Source organism: Colobus angolensis, unplaced genomic scaffold (genome assembly GCF_000951035.1).
Source record: "Colobus angolensis palliatus isolate OR3802 unplaced genomic scaffold, Cang.pa_1.0 Scaffold109, whole genome shotgun sequence".
Lineage (NCBI taxonomy): Eukaryota > Metazoa > Chordata > Mammalia > Primates > Cercopithecidae > Colobus > Colobus angolensis.
The window spans coordinates 6,678,049-6,700,987 of NW_012111919.1; the positions used below are offsets into that span (position 1 = coordinate 6,678,049).

General features: G+C 38.9%; 1 protein-coding gene across 1 annotated transcript in view; it reads left to right on the forward strand.

The window, feature by feature from the left end:
- The first annotated feature begins 373 nt into the window (after window positions 1-373).
- NCOA1 (nuclear receptor coactivator 1) overlaps window positions 374-22,939 on the forward strand; it is a 278,111-nt gene continuing 255,545 nt past the window's right edge. The window contains exon 1 of the mRNA XM_011950985.1: window positions 374-504. The gene's annotated coding sequence lies outside the window, so the exon portion shown is untranslated. The remainder of the gene's footprint in view (window positions 505-22,939) is intronic.

Consider the following 22,939-nt stretch of genomic DNA (forward strand, 5'->3'; position numbering starts at 1 on the left):
GGGAGCAGCTGGCGCCCCTCCGCCCCCTGCTCTCCTTTCTCCCGCTCCATCCCCCTCCCACTTCCCCGAGTTCCCCTCGCGGCCCCGCGCGGCTGGAGGGGGCGGAGGTCGCAGCTGTCACGGGCACCAGCTGGGGGCTGCTCCCCGCCGAGGGAAATCGCTGCAGCAGCGACTTCTCTCCGCCTCTTTTCCAGTTGCCCTAGTTAGAGCGGAGAGGGCGAGCATCCGCGGAGGGGGCGCGAGCTGCGCGGCCGCCTGCCCGGCGTGGGGTGCGGGCGCCCCGGGTCGTCGTCGAGAGGGGGAGCCGGAAGTCGGCGCGGGCGCCCCTCGGCCCCGACGACGCCGTGACCTTGGCCAGCCCGCTCACCTCTCAGAGTCTCGCCTGCCCGGACCGCGAAATGGGGGCGACCGCGGCGTCTCTCTCCGTCAGCGCAGCCCTCGACGGCGCTCGGGTTTGACCCCGGCGCGCTTGCTCGCCCCTTCTCCCGAGAAGGGGTTTCGGAGGTAGACATGGGATGGACACTGAACATATTCCTGTCGCGGCCGGTGTTTGGTCCCCTTCCTGGGATTCAGCCGAAAGGGCCGAGGAAGGGAAGCAAACATGTTGACGAGGGGCGGTTGGGAGGTGGGGTTGGTTAGTGGGCAGTGACAGAATTCAGGCCGCTCTCTAGTCCCTTGGAAAAGACCTGAAGAAATCGGACACCAGGGTCTCCAGTCCTTACTACCCAGCTGTGGTGGCTGCTTTTTAATTTTTTTAAAAGCAGTTACCCCCATGGGTAGACACTGCCCAGTCTGACGACGTTAGAGGAAGACGGAGGGGTTGACAATACAGCCTGTGTGTGTGACAAGGACAGGCCACGGTGTTGTGGCCGGAGAGTTTCGTGGGAAGGAAAACTTGAAGCTGGAGGGTCTGTTAGCCTCTCATGCTTGGCCCTCCTCGTTTCTGGTAGAGGGTTGAACAGGCAGGTGTCCTTGTGGAGAAGGTGACATTTTTTCTTCGGAGACGGTGAATTTTTAATGTCGAGTATGATGTTGGTGGGTGAAGGGTTCTTGAGTGACTTGCAGCCCCAGCACCCTCTGTGGATGCCAAGAGGAATCTCTGTGGCGATGATTTGTGAGGGCTGGTGCTTACATTTCAGTGATTAAGAAATCAAGTGTCTGCTTAAAACATTACTGCCGTGAAGCGTAGATTATATGGTACAGTTGAGGGATGGATCTCAAGGGTTAAATTTGTTTGAGGTTTGTCTCCTCTTTTGAAATTGGTTGGAGGCTAGTCTCCAAAAAAAAAAGCAAACAAAACAACAACAACAACAACAAAAGTTGACCAGAGGGGCCTCAGCTTGTTTCACAGAAGCTAGGATGTTGTAGGAAGGGGGTCGGATTTCTTCATGTTGAGAATAATGTGAAAAGAAAGTATTATTTGCTTGGGTCTCTTGGCTCTTGAACTAGAAATAGTTTTGGGTTAAAGGTAGCAGTGGGGTTTGATTCAGCTTAACAAATAGTCATTCCTTGAACTATTTGCCATAAATTAGATAAAGTGGAAGTGTTTCTGTTTTATCTCCTGTACTTTGTGGAAAGGTCTAATTTGGTTTTGTGAACGAATGTCCGAAATGTTTTCTCTCTGTTTCTTCTTCAGACTCGATGCTTTTGGAACAGTGGGTCACAAAGAGGGTCTGAGTTGGGAATATATAGTTTAGAGAGAAAATGGAGGACTGCTGCTTATAAGAACAGGTGTTTGGTTTGATTTTTGTAGATGTTTTCTACTGGTTATTTAACAGCATTGAAGTTTGCTTTATAAGGTGCAGAACGTGAATTTTACATAGCTTATACTTGATCTCTTCCTTATTTCTCTCAGAAAACCTGTAGGATTGTGCCTATTGAATGGCTTTTTGTGTGGTTTAAACCAAGGGAGTGTTTTAGATCTGCAGTGGTTTTATTGGGGGCAAAAAAAAAAAAAAAGCGCTTGATGTAGCTAATGGTGATTGTTTCACTTAAGCTACGATTATATAGACATTGCTTTTTCCTCCCTCTTTCTGCGAACATTTGTTTTTGTTTCTCCCTCAATTCCAGGGTTTCATTTCTAGAAATCTGGGCTGGAAACAGAAGCAGCAGTTTGTATAATCCCAAGAACTTGCTTATGCCAGGAAGCTGTAAGGGTAGCATGAAGTGGGTGTGATGGAAAGACACTGCTCCTGCTTAAGACATTTAACTGTTGAGGGAGTCTAAGGTCAAACTTTAATTTTTGTTGAATTTCCTGTTTTCTACTTATGTGTTAATCTTTTGGTGGGCAGAAGATTGGGTTGCTATGGTGCTAACTGGTGTATATTGTGAAAGTGCTGGCAACATTTCATGCTTTTACTCTATAGGGAAGGGTGGTAAACAAGCCTAAATAATTTAAAGATGTTGTTCTCAGAATGGAATGTTCTGTGCCTGTCCTCTTGAACCTGCTAATCCAGTGAGCGGTCTTCACTCGGACTAAATGTTGAGTAAGTGATGAGGGTGGTATAGAGGTGCTGAAAGGTCGAGTGGTTGGAGAGGGGGTATTGGGCATTTCTTGAAATTCTTTTCCCTATTATCTGTATCGGGAGTCTGTATACCAGACTGTGATTTATAATTGTTTTTTCAAGGCCGTTTTAGTTCTCCCTGTTTGGTTGTCACCAATTTCATATACCTTCTCTTCGATACTACCTCTGTTCTGTACTTTAGTTTGTCTTTTTTCTGTGTCTCCCAAGGACTCCACATTGTTTGAATGTTACGTTGCATGTCTTACGGAGTTGGTTGGCCTTAAGCCATGTGGCTTAACATCGTTTTCATTTTAGGGCAGGTGTGGGAGGTCAATACTAGCGCACAACACGGGCTAGAATCTAAGTCATGGAGCCTAGGAGATCCCCGTGATTCTCATGATTGTTTTGGCAGTGGTTTTTGCCTTCTAAATATGATTATAACAGAGATTCTCAGAGGACCTCCTGGCAGAGGTCCAGAAATGTTTTGGAGGGTTCCATTTTGCATTACTTGCAAATATTGAATGCTGTGGTGGGTGTGGGCTCGGGTGAAAACCATGTGTCTCAGGAGGTGGATGTCAGAACACTGTATCTGATCTGGGCCGCAGAACCATATACATTTCTCCCCATCTTAGATAACTTTCCTACCCATTTGGGAAGACTAGACTGTAGGAAAGGACTTTTTAAAATTGCTGCTTTCCCAGATTAGCCAGTAGTTTAGCCGTTGGTGATTGGCAACTAAGGATAGGCCTCGTGTTCTATTCTTAACATTGAAGATGAGGTCTAGTCATTTAAAACCTTCCTTTTTCTCTTCTTTATATTTTAGTTAGACCTTGCGCCTTTCAACATTTGATGTCAGAGGTCATAAAATGGCCTAGTGGCAACTAGGTACCATTCTTGCTTGCCTTTTTTAAATAGCTTAGTTCTAGAAAATGGTTTGTGGTCATGTAGTATTTGGATTAATGTATAGAAATGATTATTATGTATTTCTGCAGGATACATGGCTGAATAAGGGAAATTATTATAAAACACTGATACCAACATATAAGTCCAATTCGATAAGTTTAAGTAAAGTGAGTTGTATCTGTGCTTCTTCCCCCATAACCCCATCTGCAACACTGAATTTTTGAGGCTCCTTGGAGTGATAGGCTTTTAGAAAAGCTTAGTATGGTTATCATATTTAAAAGATAAGTAGCTTATGCCAAAATAGAAGCTTTAGTCACTCAAGGAGTTACGGAAGACTCACCCTCATCTTAGATATATTTTGTTCTTACCGCTCACCGAGAGTGTGTTTTAGTGTGTGGAGGGCAGGGCTGTTTGGTTTTACTGAGTAGCCCTGACCTGACCATTACGCACAGACAGGCCAGACTCATAAAAATAGGTGCAAGCACGGAAGCAAAATGCAGCCATTATCAGGACCAGAATTCTAATTGCACTGGATTATCCAGTTTTTCCAGAGTGATGCTTCATTTTTGCCCTTTCAGCTTATAATTGTTAAGCAATTTTAAAGTATCTTTTAGAAATGGAGCGCTGACATCAGCCAGACAGAGGTGTCTAGCTCTTCCAGATTCTTAGGTTGATGTAGCCTTGAGCTATAACCACACTAAACTTCAGTTTTTATATTTAAAATTGAAGTAATGTACTTGTCCTCATATTGTAATCTTTAAAATAAATTATTAAATATGTTTAGCATATGATTGGCACATAGACATTAATGACTAGCTAACAAATGGGTGTTTCATTAGCGAATTCATCACCAGATTCTTACATTCTTTTCTTTGTAATTTCTCAAATTTTTTCCTTTATTTCTGGCTCTGCAATCTGGTCCTCCTGTCATTTGCACATGGAGTAATGGGAGTCACATTGACTCTGTGGGCCTCAGTTTCTTTATCATTAAATGAGCATATTGGTCTAATTTCACATTTCTTCTTGTTTTAAAATTCTATGATTTGTAGGTTTACAGCTGTTTGCTTGCATGCATTTACCTCTCTAATGTATCCTACACATAAATGCTGATGAAACTCCCTTCTAAAAAAAAAATTTTTTTTATGTTATTGTTTTCAGAGGAGACTTTCTGTGGGCAAATTTATCAAATGTAAATCATTTAAACTGATTCTTTCATTTCCCATTCCAGAAAATTTGCTGTAGATGGCATATGCAGAAATGCGTCGCAAACTGTGAAGTGTTAAACAATGAAGAAAGTATTATGATAATCATAGATATCTTGCGTCTTTGCTTTTACATGTTCCATTTTCTTCATTTAAATTGGATTTCCTTTATGTTCTTGTGACCTTCAAAAACAGCATCAAAGCTGGTATGTTTTCAAGAAAGCTTGATTTTTTATCACTCCCTTAGCATTAGTTAGTCTGTTCGATATAATAAACTTCTCTTTCTCGCTCCTTCTTTTGAGAGAGATTCTCTTTTTAGTGTATGTTGATTGGTTTTCCTAAACAGATTGGAAAATTCTTGAGATGCCGTGAACTACAACATTTAGAGTAAAAGAACCTTAAATGATTATTTAGGACGGCCTTCTTAATGTTACAGCTGAGCAGACTAAGTCCATGCAGATGCAGTTGGGAATGGGGGGTTTCTTTATGAGAGTGACTTTTTGCATTGAAAGTTACAATATCACAAAGAGATTTTAAATTATAAGAATTCTTTTAAGCTTTTGAGTAATGTGTAAGCTAGGAGGAAAGGAGCATTTTTTTTTTTTGACCAAAATTTGACTCTTAAATATTGTAAGAAGGTATTAATCAGGAATTAATTAAGACTGTTCTCTCAAAAACTACAAAAATACCTGCAGAGAAATGTCTCCTTTTCTTGTAAGGCCCTCATTCACAGTCAGCAAATATTTACTGAGTATTGTCTCTGAGCCAGGTACTATGCTAGCTCTACATATTACATTTCATACATGAGGAAACAAGGCTCAGGGAAGTTAAGTGGCTGACGTAAGATTGCACAGCTTGTAGGTGTTAGGGATGACATTTGAGTTCAAGCCTACTGAGTGGAAATCATATTCATACCTTTCAATTGACTTCTCTTCAAGCATGTTCATCACACTTGGCCACATTGTACTTTTTTTTTTCTTTCTGAACTTTCTTTCTCTTGAATACATGTGTTGTGGAGACTCCTGCAGTCTCGTTCCTTTCTGATAACCCGGGAGCCATACATACCAGTTACTTAATGAAAATGTCACTTTAAGATTCTTGTGGACCAGGCGTGGTGGCTCACGTCTGTTATCGCAGCACTTTCGGAGACTGAGGCAGGCAGATCATGAGGTCAGGAGTTCGAGACCTGGCCAATATGGTGACATCCCGTTTCTACTAAAAATACAAAACTTAGCGCCGTGTGGTGGCGCAAGCCTGTAGTCCCGGCTACCCAGAAAGCTAAGGTAGAAGAATTGCTTGAATCAGGGAGGTAGAGGTTGCAGTGAGCCGAGATCGCGCCACTGCACTCCAGCCTGGGTGACAGAGGGAGATTCCGTCTCAAAAAAAAAAAAAAAGAGATTCTTGTGCTGTTTCTGGTCTCACCTTTGTACTTCAGTAATGTTGATTCTTTGGTGCTTTTACCCAGGTAAGCTTATCTTTGGTTGATTTTGGATTCCTAGCCATAAAATTCTGCCTCTCAAGTTTTGTTGGTATTTAAATAGCTAAAGCTTAGCATGCTTTGGTTTTGTTTTTGTTTTTTTGGAACAAATTGCTTGGTCATTCTCTGTGATTCCAGTTGTAATTTCAATGGCTGATTTTATCTTAAAATTTCAGTTTGCCTATGTGGTTAAAACATTTACATGCTTTTATTATCAAGCATAGATTTGTTTAACAGAAGATGTTCTATTGTGAGTATATGTATGTATATAAACATATCACATCATATTTGACCAGGTAGTTGAAGGATGAAATGTCCTTGAGTTTTGAAAACATCTGTATGTGTAATATTGACTTTACTTTGGTGACTTTGTTTGGAAGAAAACAAAAAGTTACTCTGCAATGTCTAATATCTCCCTCTCCATCCTAAATGGTACAGGTAGTCTGTAATTGAATTTCTAAGTAGCTACTCAATCATTCGTTCAAGACATAGTTATATGAGTACATACTTTGTTCAAGGTAGTGTGCTGTAAAAAGATAGCGGTTATTGGGAAATAAACCGATAAGATATAGATCCTGTTCTTAAGGAGATTATGACCTGAGGGAGGTGATAAGACAAACATACAAACACCTATAATACTAATTGAATGTGATGAGTGCTGTGAGACAGGTCCTGAAACAGTACTTTGAACATTCAGGGAGAGGGAGTGATTATTGTATTTTCATTTGAGAAAGATCAGGGCAAGTTTTATGGAGTGCTTGGTGGTAGACAAAAGCATTGAGGGCAGGGGATTTTTTCTTTAAGAATAGGGACAAGGAGAACAGTATATTCAGGAAGATTAAATAGCAAAGATGAAAAGACAGGAAGTAATGCAGGGGAAAGTGCAAGGAGTGTGGCATCAGCTGAAGTGGGAGACGGAAGCATATCGTCTAGGTGTAGTAACAAAACATTGGTGGATTTTAATGGAGGGAGGTGGTGGGGAGCAGTATGTAGTAAGTATGTAGATATGGATGAAAATGAGAAATGTCAATTTTCCAAATTTACGTGGATCTTTTCTTGGCAGGTTTTATACCCCAAATTTTATATTTTTGGTTTTTGAAATGATTCCATATGTAAGGCTTACCCACACTGGGAACTTATTCACTCATTTTTATGTATATTTAAATACAGATTATATGTGTATTTTTTTTTTTGAATAGAAGTTAGTACAAAGTCTTTTTCACTGCCTTATATTTTTTTGAATTAACTTTTTTATTTTTTACTTTTGATTATGAATTATGCCTTAACCTACATGTGATGTGAGATATGCATATTACATGATACTTGCCTAAGAGTTAGCCAGTTGATCCAACATGATTTATTAACGTATTCATTTTAATAATTCCTCACTATTTTGAAGTCTACATTTTGATGTGCTGTTTCTATACTCCCTTTTTTCTGATTCTGCATTATTTATTCCAAAAAGAGATACATCTATTTAATATGTGACAGTTCCTTACTGGTTTATATATTGTTACTGATAAGGCAAATCCTGCCATCAACTTTAAAAAAGTATTTTAACCTCCCAGTGGTTCTTAGATGCTGATTTGAGTTTATTAAATATATAGATGAATTTTGGACCAACCAGGATTGCATTATTCCAACATTCCTCCAGCATCGTTCTATGGCCCTTTGTTTATCAGGCCTAATTTCATCCCCTCTAGATGTCCTTTATATTGTTCTTCGTGTTTTACATTTTATCTTCTATCTTCTGTTTCATACCACTGACTTTTTTTTTTAAGCAGTAAGTATTCTTTTTTTTTTTTTTGAGATGGTGTCTCTCTGCCGCCCAGGTTGGAGTGCAGTTGCGCAATCTCTGCTCACTGCAACTTCTGCCTTCCAGATTTGAGTGATTCTCCTGCCTCAGCCTCCCGAGTAGCTGGGATTACAGGCGCCTGCCACTACGCCTGGCTAATTTTTGTATTTTTAGTAGAGATGGGCTTTCACTATGTTGGCCAGGCTGGTCTCGAACTGCTGACCTTGTGATCCACCCGCCTCGGCCTCCCAAAGTGCTGGGATTACAGGCGTAAGCCACGACAGCCGGCCTTTTAAACAGTGTATTATCGCTTGGCATTCTTTTTTTTTTTTTTTTTTTTTTGATACGGAGTAGTCTGGCTCTGTCGCCCAGGCTGGAGTGCAGTGGCCGGATCTCAGCTCACTGCAAGCTCCGCCTCCCGGGTTTACACCATTCTCCTGCCTCCGCCTCCCGAGTAGCTGGGACTACAGGCGCCCGCCGCCACGCTCGGCTAGTTTTTTGTATTTTTTTAGTAGAGACGGGGTTTCACCGTGTTAGCCAGGATGGTCTCGATCTCCTGACCTCGTGATCCGCCCATCTCGGCCTTCCAAAGTGCTGGGATTACAGGCTTGAGCCACCACACCCGGCTTGGCATTCTTTAAGATGATGGAGTGGACTTGTTTGTTCGGTGTAAAATTGTCTCTTTGTATAAATATAAGTGTATCTGATTGTATAAATGAGATTGGTCATATAATTTGGAAGCCCCTGGCTCTCATTTATAGTTCATGATTTATTTTACTGATTTATTTATGCCTTGCCATGTTCCAAAAAGGATTTAAGGCAGGATGTGTCATGAAGAGTCTTGGACCTTGTTCCAGCCCTGTCTGTTATTTGACTGATGCCCCTAGCCAATGTTACTCATTACACGGAGGGAACAGCCTTGAAGACAACTAATGTCACTGAATGTGCTGTGGTGTGTCTTTTGCCAAACTGGTAGTAATTCAGAGATGATACAGTGTAATTGGGGTACCTTTAAAGATAGGTCCTTTGAAACTTTGATAGCATACAGCAGAAATTGGTTGGAAGTATCCCTTCAGGTATCCCTGCTGGGTAGGCTGTTAAAGAGCCTTCACTCCTGGGACCCCACGCACTTTTAGCACAGTAGTTTCTTTTTTTCTTTTCTTTTTTTTTGAGGTGGAGTTTTGCTTTTGTCACCCAGGCATGTGCCACCATGCCTGGCTAATTTTGTATTTTTACTAGAGACGTGGTTTCTTCATGTTGGTCAAGCTGGTCTCGAACTCCCGACCTCAGGTGATCCACCCGCCTCGGCCTCCCGAAGTGCTGGAATTACAGGTGGGAGCCACCGCACCTGGCCAGTAGTTTCTTAACATTAAATTATCTGCGAAATGGAAGAAATACTAGAGGTCTGTGAGGATGTTTCTTCTCTTTCAGTCTGTTGTGGTGGTTTGTAGTTTACAGGGGCTTGGGTAACTGGATTTTAGGTTTATTATTTTAAATAGTAGACTGTTAACACTATTTTGTATTGCAGCAGAGATCAGTTATGCAGCTCTTTTTTATACTATTTCATAGAGATTAACTGGTCACCTTGTGGCAGAGGAGTTAAGAATGATCTAACTTAAAGATGACTTACTCAGTATTTTTTCACAAAAAGACAAATGTCCCAAGTTTGTTACCACCTTCTGTGAAACGTGGCTATACGTGGTATGTTACCTAGCAAACACACTTAATCTGCCCCTTTGAGATAATAGAGTAAGTTCTTAACAGTGATTCAAAAAGTAACTACCTTTCAGAACAACAACAAAAAATTTAATGCTGTAGAGAAAGGATATTGAAAATGGATATTTAGAATTATTTCTATTATGGAATTTAATTGCTGAAAGTTATGTATGTTACCTTAAGAGCTTTTTTATATATGTATACTTGAACTTGGAAACAGAATTTTCTAACCTGTATAAAAATCTTGTAAAAGAGGTGTTTAGTGGTTTTGAGCCCATCTGCTGAAAACACAAAAAGGCAATACCATCTGATTAGTTTATAAGAACAACTGATTGCCATCAGAAGATATGGAAATGCACTAGCTGAATTTTGGCAAAAACCTTTGCTTAAATGGTGAATGGGATTGGAAATTGAATATCATGTTTTATTCAGTGCACCCAGTAATGGAGTTCTTCTTTTGGTTTTATTCATCTTTGTGAGGTAACATTTTTCAGCTATGATAACCATTAAAACCAAATGAAAGTTATATCTCATAAAAATGAACCGAATTTAGAACCAGACCTTCAAGTTGCTATATTACAAAGTATGAAAGCAAGATATAAAAATAACAAACCATGTTCATTTACATTGCTGTCACCAAAAGTAGTGAATGGTGTTTATTAATAACAATATTGGGAAAAGCACAGAGTTTTTGTGCCATCAATAAGAAAAGTAAATGTTTAAAAATTTGTTTACTTGCTATAATAAATATTCTTTTTAATTTCCATTTTTGTGTATGCTATATGTACATAAATTTATTGATTTGGTGTGCAGTATATATAAATTATAAATAAGTATAATGGCTTCTTATTTAGAAACTTTTAAACCGTGAGATATGTCATAAAAATGGCTATCATGATTCTATACCAAAAGTTCTTAACCTGGGGTTCATAGAATAAGAGCCCCTAGATAGACTTTAGGGGATCTGTAAGCACTTTGAAATTGTATATAAAATTTTGTGAGTCTATATATTTATCTGGGGAGAGGGTCTAGAGCTTTCACCAAGTTCCTGAAAGGGTCCATGACCTCCCCCAATGGTTTAGGATCTCTCCTTTTGAGGAGTGGGACCTCAGTAACTCTATTCATCCAGTTGTACCCTCTTGCCAAATTTGATAGATATATCTGATGTCATTACTCAAGCCCACCGTATGACTAGATGTGCAGTCTGTTTTTCCACTTTGCAATAGATGTGATTGCAGTGCCTTTGGCTTTTACAGGTGTTTGAGTTCTGTCTGTTTATTGCACAACTACCTGGCCCTCCATCCCTTGGCTGCTTTTATATATGTTATTTTCCATCTGTATCCCCTTAACCCCCAATTAAAAAGAGTGGACCTATTGTATGGGTGTAGAGACAGGAATATATATAAAGAGCCCAGTTTCAATTCACTTTGCTTCCAAGTATCCCTGCTGGGTAGGCTGGGATTCACAGTTGTTGTGCTTTTGACCTATCTTTAGCATCTGAATTTCAGCTTTCTAGAATTCTTTGGGTCTGATTTGACATATGCTAAAAACACTTTGCAAGTTCTGTAGGCTCTTTTCTCCTCACTGATACCATTCTAATTCAGGCTTAATTATTATTCTTTTTTTTTCTTTTGGGGCTTAATTATTGGTCAAACAGTTAATTAATTGGTCAAGCAAAGTGGTCCCACTCCCCAGTGAGTTCCTTCTTCGTGTGTGTCCCAAATTTTGATTTGGAATGATTATCCTAATTTTTACTTTAATGGTACTGTTTTGCTCAAAAAAAACCTTCAGTGGTGCCTCATTACTGTCAAGATAAAGTTGTTCCTTAGCCTGGCATTTAAAGCTTTCCAGTGTCTGGCACCATCTTTCTTTCCTGGGTTCATTTCCCACTAGTCTGCCCCAATAAATTGTGTTTGGAAATAAAATTGTCAGTTTTTTGTCCTCTAAACATCTCTTCAGCTTTTCTCTTTCTACTTCTTTGTATGTTATTTTCCAAGGAATGTTCTCCCTTAATCTAGTCTATGCCTCTTGAAATTCTACCTATCCTTTACAGCTCAACTCAGATTTCACCTTGCTTATTAAGTGTTCAGACCATAAAATTTAAAAGTAATCAATTCCTTCTGTGAACTCGCAGTATTTATTTTCCTTGTTATTCACTTGATACTTTACATGTACAACCTTGTACCTTATGAAATTTTTTGTTTTTGTGTGTCTTGTCTCCTATATTAGGGTGTGAGAATGGCAAATGGGGATTATGTTTTATATTTTGTCCTCTGCATTGTCTTACACACATAGATATTACAATATTTGTCAAGTCATTGATTAAATCATAATGCTACTTATGAATGTACTTAGAGAAATAGACCTTTTTTGTGGGTGTGACTGCGTGCATGTGTGCACGCATGTGCGTGTTCCTGGAATACTCGCAGATAAACTAGGGATTTTCTTGACTAGTTTCAGGGTATTTAGGGAATTGAATTGGAAATCTGATATTGCTTGGAGAACTTGTTGTTCCACAACATAAGAAGTTGGCTGTAAAGGGATATGCTCAAAAGTCTGGAGTAGCCTGGTGAGTCATTGTTCTCCAGTGTAGAGCTCTACCTGTCCTGGGTGACAGAAAAGCTTGTGTTCTTTCCTCTGTCGTCTTTACAGTGATGGAAACACAAAATCCTCATGTATTGAGGATTACTACATTTCTGTTTAGTTTTTCAACACAGTCTTCACAATAAAATACAAATTTTTATTGCATATCTGTTGTTTGATAATATGGGGCACCATAAAGTAGTTATATTTTAGGATTCTTGCCTTTCAAGGAGATTATAACCCCTATAAGGGAGTCTCAGTTGCTATAAATCATACATGAATTTAAAAATAGTATACAGCAATATGAAATATGTCACGTGAGAGTATATGGCTTAGTTTTTAACTGAGATATATGGAAACTTATCTAGCACTTAACTATTTTTTCACTCACTTGAAATTTATTATCACGTGTACTTGTCTCTGTATTTTTTTTTTTTTTTTTAAGATGGAGTGTTGCTCTGTTGCCGGGGCTGGATGTAGTGGCGTGATCTTGGCTCACTGCAACCTCCGCCTCCTGGGTTCAAGCGATTCTCCTGTCTCAGCCTCCCAAGTAGCTGGGATTTCAGATGTGCACCACCGCACACAGCTAATTTTTATGTTTTTAGTAGAGATAGTGTTTCGCCATGTTGGCCAGGCTGGTCTTGAACTCCCGACCTCAGGTGATCTGCCTGCCTCGGCCTCCCAAAGTGCTGGGATTACAGGCGTGAGCCACTGCACCTGGCTACTTGTCTCTGTTTTTACGTGTATCCTTTCCTTCCAGGTTGTAAATTATAGTGGATAGAGACTATTTATTGTACTAGTTTGTACCACAGTGCTTTTGTAATGCTCTACCCACAGTATACATACATGTTTGTTACCGATGATACTAGGAGCCTAGTATGATCTGGGTAGGTTTTCTAGAGGAAGTGGGTTTGAATTCAATTTGTGGGCTTTGGAATGTTGCTTATGGCGTAGTCCCATGGAACATGAAAAAAGCGTTTTTAGTTAATAAAGTAGGTTTGGTGTACCATCTAGAACATGAGGCCTCCTTGGTTACTGTGGCTTTGGCCCTAAAGTAACCCACATCAATTCTTCTTATAGACTATCGTCTAAAAGTAGTCATAGGGTACTACTTAAGGGGCTAGGATGTGTGGATAAGAACATGAATGTTTGGTGAGGAGTAAATGATTTTGCCTTACTATAGCAGAATTGATTTTCTTTAGCGATGAATACCAAAATTGGTAGACCCTGCTTGGAGTTATTGAAGAAAAGAGGAATTGCTTTTATGTGTCAACCTAAATGGAATTTTTATTATTAAATTTATTTGTGAAAAGAACTTACAAGCACTGAATGGTAGCCTTTGGGACAATTAAAGGAGAAATTTTACTAGTGTGTCTATTTTAGGGGTAAGTATTATGGATTTTTTTAGTTTGCTACCATCTTTAGAGTGGATATTTGAAGCAGAAAGTGAATATTTGACTTCAGTATACCTGATCCAGGACTTTCCTACATATATGGTTTAACTGGTAAGATTATAGGTAAGAAAAATGATAGAGGCTTAGATACTTTTGGAGACTTTTGCTGTCTGAGGAGATCACAAAATTTCTCTAGTATCCTCAGAAGTCATTTTCCCCCATTATCAACATATTGCTAATTAATTAAAACCTGTTTTCTCCATTTTTTGTTTGCCTTTCTAATGCTTGGTTTGTTAAGGACTATTGGGTGGTGGTTAAAATACTTGGCCAACTATCAGTGTTGGCCAAGTGTGCAGAACTGCTAGGTAGCTTAGATCCTTATTTGTCCATGAGGCTTGTTTTTTTCCTGTTTTATTCCTAAAGTCATCAATCCTGAACTTTTTAAACCTTAGACTTTCTATGTTCCAATATTTTTTTCTTTTTTCTTTTTTTTTTGAGACGGAGTTTCGCTCTTGTTGCCATGGCTGGAGTGCAGTGGGGCAACCTCGGCTCACTGCAACCTCCGCCTCCTGAATTCAAGCGATTCTCCTGCCTCAGCTTCCCGAGTAGCTGGGATTACAGGCATGCACTACCATGCCCAGTTCATTTTGTATTTTTAAGAAAGACAAGGTTTCTCCATGTTGGTCAGGCTGGTCTTGAACTCTCCACCTCAGGTGATCTGCCCGCCTCGGTCTCCCAAAGTGCTGGGATTACAGGCATGAGTCACTGCACTTGGCTGTTTTTTCCTTTTTAATGTTGAATAATGAAATGATGACACTTTAATAACAAATTCAAAGAAAAGGAAGTATATAGAGTTAAAGAGTGAAAGTCTCTGTCTTGAAGACTTTTTTTTATGGTAGCTATTAATTTAGACTGTGTAGTAAACACCCATTCCCCCATTCTTTTTTATTTTTTTTTAGGTCATAGCATCCTTCCCTTTGGCCCAAAGGATGGGCATGTGACTCAGGCTTGATCTGTCATAACACTTAATTCTCTTGGACACAGTGATTGCTGCCGGATGGCCATGTGACAACCTAAGTAGGTTGAGTCCTTCCTTGAGATTGAAAAACATATTGGATGAAGGACAGGTTCATCCCGTTGGAGTTGCTAAGCTGAGTTAACATAGAGAGTGCCTTGAAGGAAGCCCATCTGCCATAGGAAAGAATGAGGCCAACATACAGAGTTGAGACAGACAGACTCACTCACACACACACTCACTGTCACATGCTTCAGTGCATAAGCATTGGGAGCCATTGGAGCCTTTAGATCTAGTTGCACTCTATATTAGATCCACCCAATATTTCCCAGTTAAATGAACTAATCAGTTGCCAGTTTGCTTGCGCTGGTTTGCATTGTGTTCCTGTCTTTTGTAACCGAAAGAGTCCTTGCTAATCGAGACCCCTGCTGGCATCATCATCATCATCATTAGAATCTATGTAGTAAATTTTTTTCCAGGTCTCCGTACCAGGAAAAGCTGTGTTTCCTTTGACTAGCTGGTTCGCTTGTATTACGTAGTCAGTATGACTTTTGGAACTGATAGTTATTTCTCTCTTTGGCCAATGATTTAGTTAGCTGGGGGTACATGTCTCAGTTGGACGCTCTGTGGCTGCTTTATTCAGGTGATTTATGCCTGAGCTGAATGCTGGGAAATTCTTGCTTTGAGGACTTTGGGGTCAAAATCATTGTGATAACATTGAAGGCTATAGAACTTTGGGACTCAATTGACTGTCCATTGGTGCAGATTCAGAATCATTTTCAGAGGGTAATTTCGGCTTGTTACTTTCTTGGCTCACCTCCGTGGAGAGGTGGGTTGGCAGGCTACTTAGGCATCTTTAGTGGTTATGTTCCTTAATTATCGTAAGAGAATATTCACCTGACTGCATTTGATTGACTATGAAATATATATAGTACCTATAATTGGCAATATGGAATAGCTTCACTCTAGCAAGTATGTATCCACATACTCTGCCCCCTGATTTTTATTAAAAAACCTAGAAACAGCATTTTTTTGAGAACTGCTTAAAACACATTCAATCCATTGCTTTAGAAATAATCAGTTTTTACTGGACTAGGCAAGAATACCAGAGAGTATGTTGATTGCATTGTTTTAGACTGGGATAGAATTGCTTTTGCAGAATTGTTCTTTGGTGTAATGCAATAAACATTTATTGAGAGCTATTAAAACAAACAGCTTTATGAAATTTAGCACTCCTCTTGTAGAATTCTTGTGAGAATATTATCTCCTTTATCTCAGTGTCCTTGTTGATGTTGTTACTACTATTACAGTACTACTGTTACTATTAGTGGCTCATCTGGAGGACTAAGATGAGCTCATAAAATGAGCTAATATATGATGAGCAAATACTGTCTTTAGCTGGAAGCAAATACTTGTATTCAAAGGGAGACAGCTTTGTGGATGAGGGGCTGTGTTAGGAGTATGGGCTCTGGAGCCGGATTTCCTAAGCTTGAATTCTGGCTGTCTCTGCTACTGCCTAGTTGTTGTGTTACTTAACCTCTTGGCGCCTCAGCCTTTTCATCTATTAAATAGGGATGATAGTATCTATCTCCACAAGGTGGTTGTGAGAATTTTGTGAGTTTATACGTACAAAATGCTTAGGTCATGCCTGGTCCAGAACATATACAGTAAAGGTGAGCTGTTGTTTTTTTTTTTTGAATGTTTAAAATAAATAGTACATACTTATGGGGTGCCCATGATATTTTGATACATGCATATAATGTATAATGGTCAAATCGGGATATTTAGGATATCCATTACTTCAAACATTTATCATTTCTTTATGTTGGAAACATTTCAGATCTATTGTTTTTTTGTCATCTTCATCATCATCATTAGAATCTATGGTAGTAATTCTTTCTCCGGGTCTCGGTACCAGGAAAAGCTGTGTTTCGTTTGACCAGCTGGTTCACTTGTATTATGCAGTCATCTTGACTTTTGTAACTGATGGTTATTTCTCTCTTTGGAAGGGAACTCAGAGTCAAATGTGTGTTCCTTCTCTTATAACTGTATAGGACCTTGTGGCATATGATTTGCGTGGTAAACTGACCTCTGACTTTATCTTATTTTCCTCCCTCATTTTCTCTATGCCCAATTTCTTCTTTCTTTTTAATTCTAATACACCCTGTGAACGGTCTCAAATCCTGTTTGGAGTAATATGGAAACAAACAAGTAATTTCATTGTAGCATGTGCTCATACTGAAATTTCAGATTAATTTTCATTTAATTTACCTTAAGCTAGCTACTTCCTCCTGACAAGGAGGAGCTATAATTTTTATTAAGATATCTCAAGTCATATCATAGATGGGGTTACTTCTGGGAAGGTTCCCTTTGACAGCTAATCCTATTGATGGTGTTAGCTTTCTTTTAAGCTTTAATTACAAAGAAAACTGTGAAAATTTCATTTCATAATTATGACTTTTATTCTCATTTTTTTCTTTGACTTTTGCTCCAGCCATCTCTTGTGGATTTGGAAAGGAAAATGGGGGCTTATTTAAAAAATTTGTGAACCCGTTGTCTTAAGATTACTCTTCAGAATAAGACTTTTATATTAGGTTATAGCATAGGCAGAGTAAAGTCTATATGTGTTGTTATTGTCTTTCTTTTACAAAGCAGAACATTAATTAATTTATTTGCAATGATAAAAAAAGTGGAATGTCCCAAAGTCTAGAATATTCCTGAATATTCTGGTTATGTCATTAGCATAATCATTTCCCCAGGCAGATGTACATGGGGCTGATATTGCCTTTTTTGGGGGAGAATTTAAAATAATTTTAATGAATGAAATGCCTCAAGTCTTTTTTAAAATTTGTAGATTCCTTCTTCCCTTCATCCCCTTTTTTTTCTTTGTAATTTACTTTTGAAGAACCTGGGTGGTTGTCCTGTAGAATTTCCTGCAGTCGGGATTGCAGTTTGGTTAAACATGTTGCTCTGCCCTCTATATATCCTGTAAATTGATAGTTTGATGTAGAAGCTTGATAAAGGTTTTATTTTTTTGGTGGGGGGAGGACAAGACAACTTTATAGATGGTATGTGAGACACACAAAATCTCTGGTTATCTCTTGTGATGTTAGCAGTTGTTGGTATTACTGTTGCCTTTGCTTCTTAAAATCCTAAAGTGATCACCATGTTGTCTAGAAGAAAACGGGGAGGCATTGTCTGGAAATGATAGAGTCTGCTTTGTACAAATAGGACTCCTGGTGTGACCATTTGAGAATGAAGCAATATTGTGTGGATTCAAGAAGATCTAGGTTTCAGTCTTGGCTCCTCTGTGTAGGATCTTGCATAATCAACAAAACCAGCAATAATGACAGCAGCAGCTACATTCACTTAGTGCTTGTTTTGTACCAGATTATGTGCTAAGTGCTTTATGTACATTGTGTAGTCTAATCTTTATAACAATCCCGTAAGCCAGACATTATCATATTTATTTTTGCATTTCAGAAAGATTAAAAGTGTCCAAGGCCACATTGCTAAGAAATAGTGAAACAGGGAATTCAAGCCCTGCTTGACTCCAGTCTTGTGCTCATAATCACTTTGTTCTTCTAAATCTGTAAAAGTGGGTATACAAATAGCTGCCTTATCTACTTTGCAGGGTTAATTAGATGTTTGTGAAAATGCCTTGAAAAATAAGATAGATATTAAAGTGAGAAGTGTGCTGGGATGATCATTCATGAGGAGAGGTGGATGGTGGAGGCTTTGCCTGTGACTAAGTGACAGTGAAAAGTTTGGATGGAAAGAACCCTGTGGTCATTTTCTGACTTTCATTTCTATTACTATTGCTGTTGAAATGTGGAAGTGTTTTCTTCTCTTGTTAAAATTGAGAGTGATAGAAATTTTGTAGGTGGTAAATGTTGCATGTCAGATTGCTTAAGAGTCCCTGGGTGAACAAGGATGTCTTAGTTTTACTCCATTTGCCATATATGTAGGCTTAGTACAGATGAGTTTAACCAAGAGAGAAAGAGTGTAGTCACAGTTCAAATTCTTTTTTCTAAAAGGGCAAATATTTAATAAATATTACAAATATTTAATATTTATTTAATATTTAATAAATATTTAAATTTATTTAATATTTAATAAATATCAAATACGTATTTAATATTTATTAAATAAATGTTTATTTAATAAATAAAGTAGGAGAAATTATAATTGAATGTATAATATTTTATCTCTTCAGCTGGGTAGTGGGTATATAATATACATTAAAATTATTTTCAGTACCTCTTTATGTGTCTGAACTATTTTATAATGAATAATACTCTTAAAGTACTGACCAGTAATATTTGCATGTGTGACAGACTAAGAAAGAAATAGGAGTGAGGTTAGTACCTTTAGGTCTGCCTGCCTGGGACAGAAGGGCAGACTGTAGGAACGTCCACTTTTTTTGAGACGGAGTTTCACTCTTGTCGCCCAGGCTAGAGTGCAGTGGTGCTATCTCGGCTCACTGCAACCTCCGCCTCCCAGGTTCAAGTGATTCTCCTGCCTCAGCCTCCCCAGTAGCTGGGATTACAGGTGCCCGCCATCACGCTAATTTTTTGTATTTTTAGTAGAGATGGGGTTTCACCATGTTGGCCAGGCTGGTCTCAAACTCCTGACTTTAAGTGATCCGCCTTGGCCTCCCAAAGTGCTGGGATTACAGGTGTGAGCCACCACGCCTGGCTGCACTTTTTTTTTTTTTTTTAAAGGAGACGGGGTCTTGCTCTGTTGCCCAGATGGGAGTGCAGTGGCATGATCATAGCTGACTGCAGCCTCAAACTCCTGGGCTCAAGTCACCCATCTTGGCCTCCCAAGTAACTGGGACTATATATAGACATGTACCACCTGGCCTAGCTAATTTTAAAATTTTTTGTTAAGATGGATTCTCCCTGTGTTGCCCAGGCTGGTCTTGAACTCCTGGCTTCAAGTGATCCTCCTGCCTCAGCCTCTTTGTAATCCCAGACTGTTGGGATTACAGGCATGAGCCACTGTCTCTGGCTGTACACTTTATTTTCAGTAAACTCTGGTAATGTGTTTATCAGAAAGCCTTAGGGCTTGACCTGCACACATTTTCTTGGTACTTTGCTTCTTGCAGTTCTTTTCATACTCTAGGGACTTTATTGCCATATTTTCTTTACTATGGTGAAATATCTAGTATTTCATTCTGGTATTCCCAAGAAAGTTTTCCCATTTTATTGATATATAAATCATATTCCATAAGTCACCCTGTTAAAGTGTACAATTTGGCAGCTTTTGGTATATTCACAAAGTTGTACGACCATCACCGTTGTGTAATATCAGACTGTTTTGTTTCTTCAAAAAGAAATTCCGTGCCTGTTAGCAGTCTCACCCCATTCCTCCCTTCCTCAGCCACAGGCAACGACTAATCTACCTGCTGTCTCTATGGATTTGCCTATTTTGTACATTTCCTGTAAGTGAAATCATACAATATTTCACCTTTTGTCTGACTTGTTTCACTTAGTGTAATGTTTTTGAGGTTCATCTATGTTGTAGTATGTATCAGTATTTGATTCCTTTTTATGGCCAAATAATGTCCCACTGTAATCCATTTTGACTATTATGAGTAATGCTTCTCTGAACTTTCATGTACAAGTTTTTGCATCGGCATATGTTTTCATTTGTCTTGAGTATATGAATTGTGGGGCCATATGATAATTGTGTTTAACATTGTGAGAACCGGAAAACTGTTTTCCAAAGTGGCTACACCATTTTACATTCCCACTAGCAGCATGTGAGGGTTCTGATTTCTCCACATCCTTCAGTGAAGTGGCATCTCACTATAATTTTGATTTGCATTTCCCTAATGACTGTGTTGAACAGTTTTGCATATGCTTTTTGGTCATTTGTACATTTTCCTTAAAGAAATGTCTCTTCAGATGTTTTGCTTATTTTAAAATTGTGTTGCCTTTTTGTTATTGAATTGTAAGAATTCTTTATATATTCTGGATGCAAGTCCTTTATCAGATATATGATTTGCAAATATATTCTCCCATCCTGTAGTTTCTCTTTTTACTTTCTTGGTGGTTATTTTTTAAGGAGCAAAAGTTTCTAATTTTGATGAAGTCCCATTTATTGATTTTGTTCCTTCTTATGCTTTTGGTGCCATATCGAAGAAACTGTTGTTTAATCCAAGGTCACGAAAATTTATGTCTTTTTTTCCTAAGAGTTTTAGTGCTTACATTTAGGTCTTTGATATATTTTTAGTTAATTTTTCTTTATGGTATGAGGTAGATCCCAATTTTTTTTACAGTGGGGGCAAAAGCTCACTATCTTCCAAATACGTACATCAGTAGCACTTTCAGTTTCCACCTTGCTTGATAATATTTTAATCATTACATGATTCTGCCACTTCATTTGTTTCAAACTCGACTCCCTGCTGAGTATTTGCTGTACCAAAACTATACTAACTTTTCACTTATCGTAGGATGTGAAAGTTAGGAAGATGTTTATTGATTATGCAGTTGAATCTCTATTGGAGTAGAACCCTCTGCATCTGTGACAGAAGAGCTTTCAACTTCTGGAACAGTTTTAGAGGTGGTTAGTTCACTGAAGTGTGCTGTGTTATAATACAATAGTTGTATTAAGAAGTCTTACCTATTCAAACATCATTTTATAAATAAAAAAAGTTTCAGAGGGAACAGGGGTTTAGGAACTCAATAGTTTTAATAAGTTATTTTGCTTTTAGCAGTTTAAATTAAAGAGAGTTTGTGATTGCATCAAAACCCACAGTGTTTTATAATTAAATGAGAACTTTATATCCACCAGTGTAGTAGGAGAAATGCTTGTATTCCTAAAGCAATTCAAGTCAGTTTTTAAAAGCTCTAATGGCTAGAAAGCTTATTCTTTTGTTGAGTTGGAATGTTGCCCTTGGTAATGACTACCCATTTTATCAAGGTCCTCTTAAAACTCAGAGTCTAAAATTAAACTTCACTTATGTGCAGAGTGGTGCAGAGTGTAATTGGCTGATGGTTTTTTTGTTTTTCCTTTTCATATAGCCCAGAATTAAGCTGTTATTGGAAGCCATGCTATCTTTGGGGCTCATCTTGAGTTTGTTATCAGTGAAACCCCTCTCTAACAAGAGTTTCTAAGTGCATCTCCCGTTCCTTTGAAACACTCCAGTTGTGAAATGTGCTTTGCACCTATAGATCTGGACTCATCTCTGTGACTTCTTGGCTGTGTCACCTTAGCCAAAACACCCAGTTTCTTTGATCTCAACTCACTTTTCTATTGAATGGAGTTAATTCCTCCATTTTTGCAGTATTGGATGATTAAATGAAATGATTTGTGTGTGTGGGTGCGTATGGCTGTAGTGATGAAAGTAAGGCTTGTGGAAACAGCCTTCTGTCCCAGGTACTTCTTTTTTGTTTGTTTGTTTGAGACGGAGTCTTGCTCTGTCACCCAAGCTGGAGTGCAGTGGCCAGATCTCAGCCCACTGCAAGCTCCGCCTCCCGGGTTCACGCCATTCTCGTGCCTCAGCCTCCCGAGTAGCTGGGACTACAGGCGCCGCCACCTCGCCCGGCTAGTTTTTTTTTTTTTTGTATTTTTAGTAGAGACGGGGTTTCACCATGTTAGCCAGGATGGTCTCGATCTCCTGACCTTGTGATCCTCCCGTCTCGGCCTCCCAAAGTGCTGGGATTACAGGCTTGAGCCACCGCGCCCGGCCGTGTCCCAGGTACTTCTTTGCTGGCCTTACTTAGTCAGATATTAGCTATTTGTTAGCATCCGTCCAGTTCAGATGTCTTTATATCCTGAATTGATAGGAAATATTTCAAACATGCAGAAAAGAATAAATAGTGGAAAAATCATTCTGTGCACCTTCTGCCCAACTTAGATCTTAACATTTTGCGTTATTTCAGATTTTTTAAAAAAGAAGTAAAACGTTGTGGAGTCGAACCTTCTGTGTACCCTCTTTCTTTTACCTCTTCCCCATTCCCCAGAGGAAACATTGTTCTGAATATATTTGTATCTATACATAATGTAATTGTTTTACATGTTTTAAACCTCAAATACATACTATACTGCAATATGCTCTTGCAGTAGCCTTTTTTTTTTCATCCTTTTTTTCCTGCGATTTCTGTTTCATGGCTATATCATAATTTACTTACTCATGCTCCTCTGGGTGGTTATTAAGTAATTTCCATGTTTTATTATTGGACAATGCTGTAGTCAACATTCCTGAACATATTGCTTGTGAACATATGTGCATTTCTGTAGAGAGCTTGGAAGGAGAGACTGTGTGTGTGTACGTGCACACACATGTACATGTGTGCTTGCATATAGGATTGGAATCTCTGGTTGAAAAGTATATGCATCT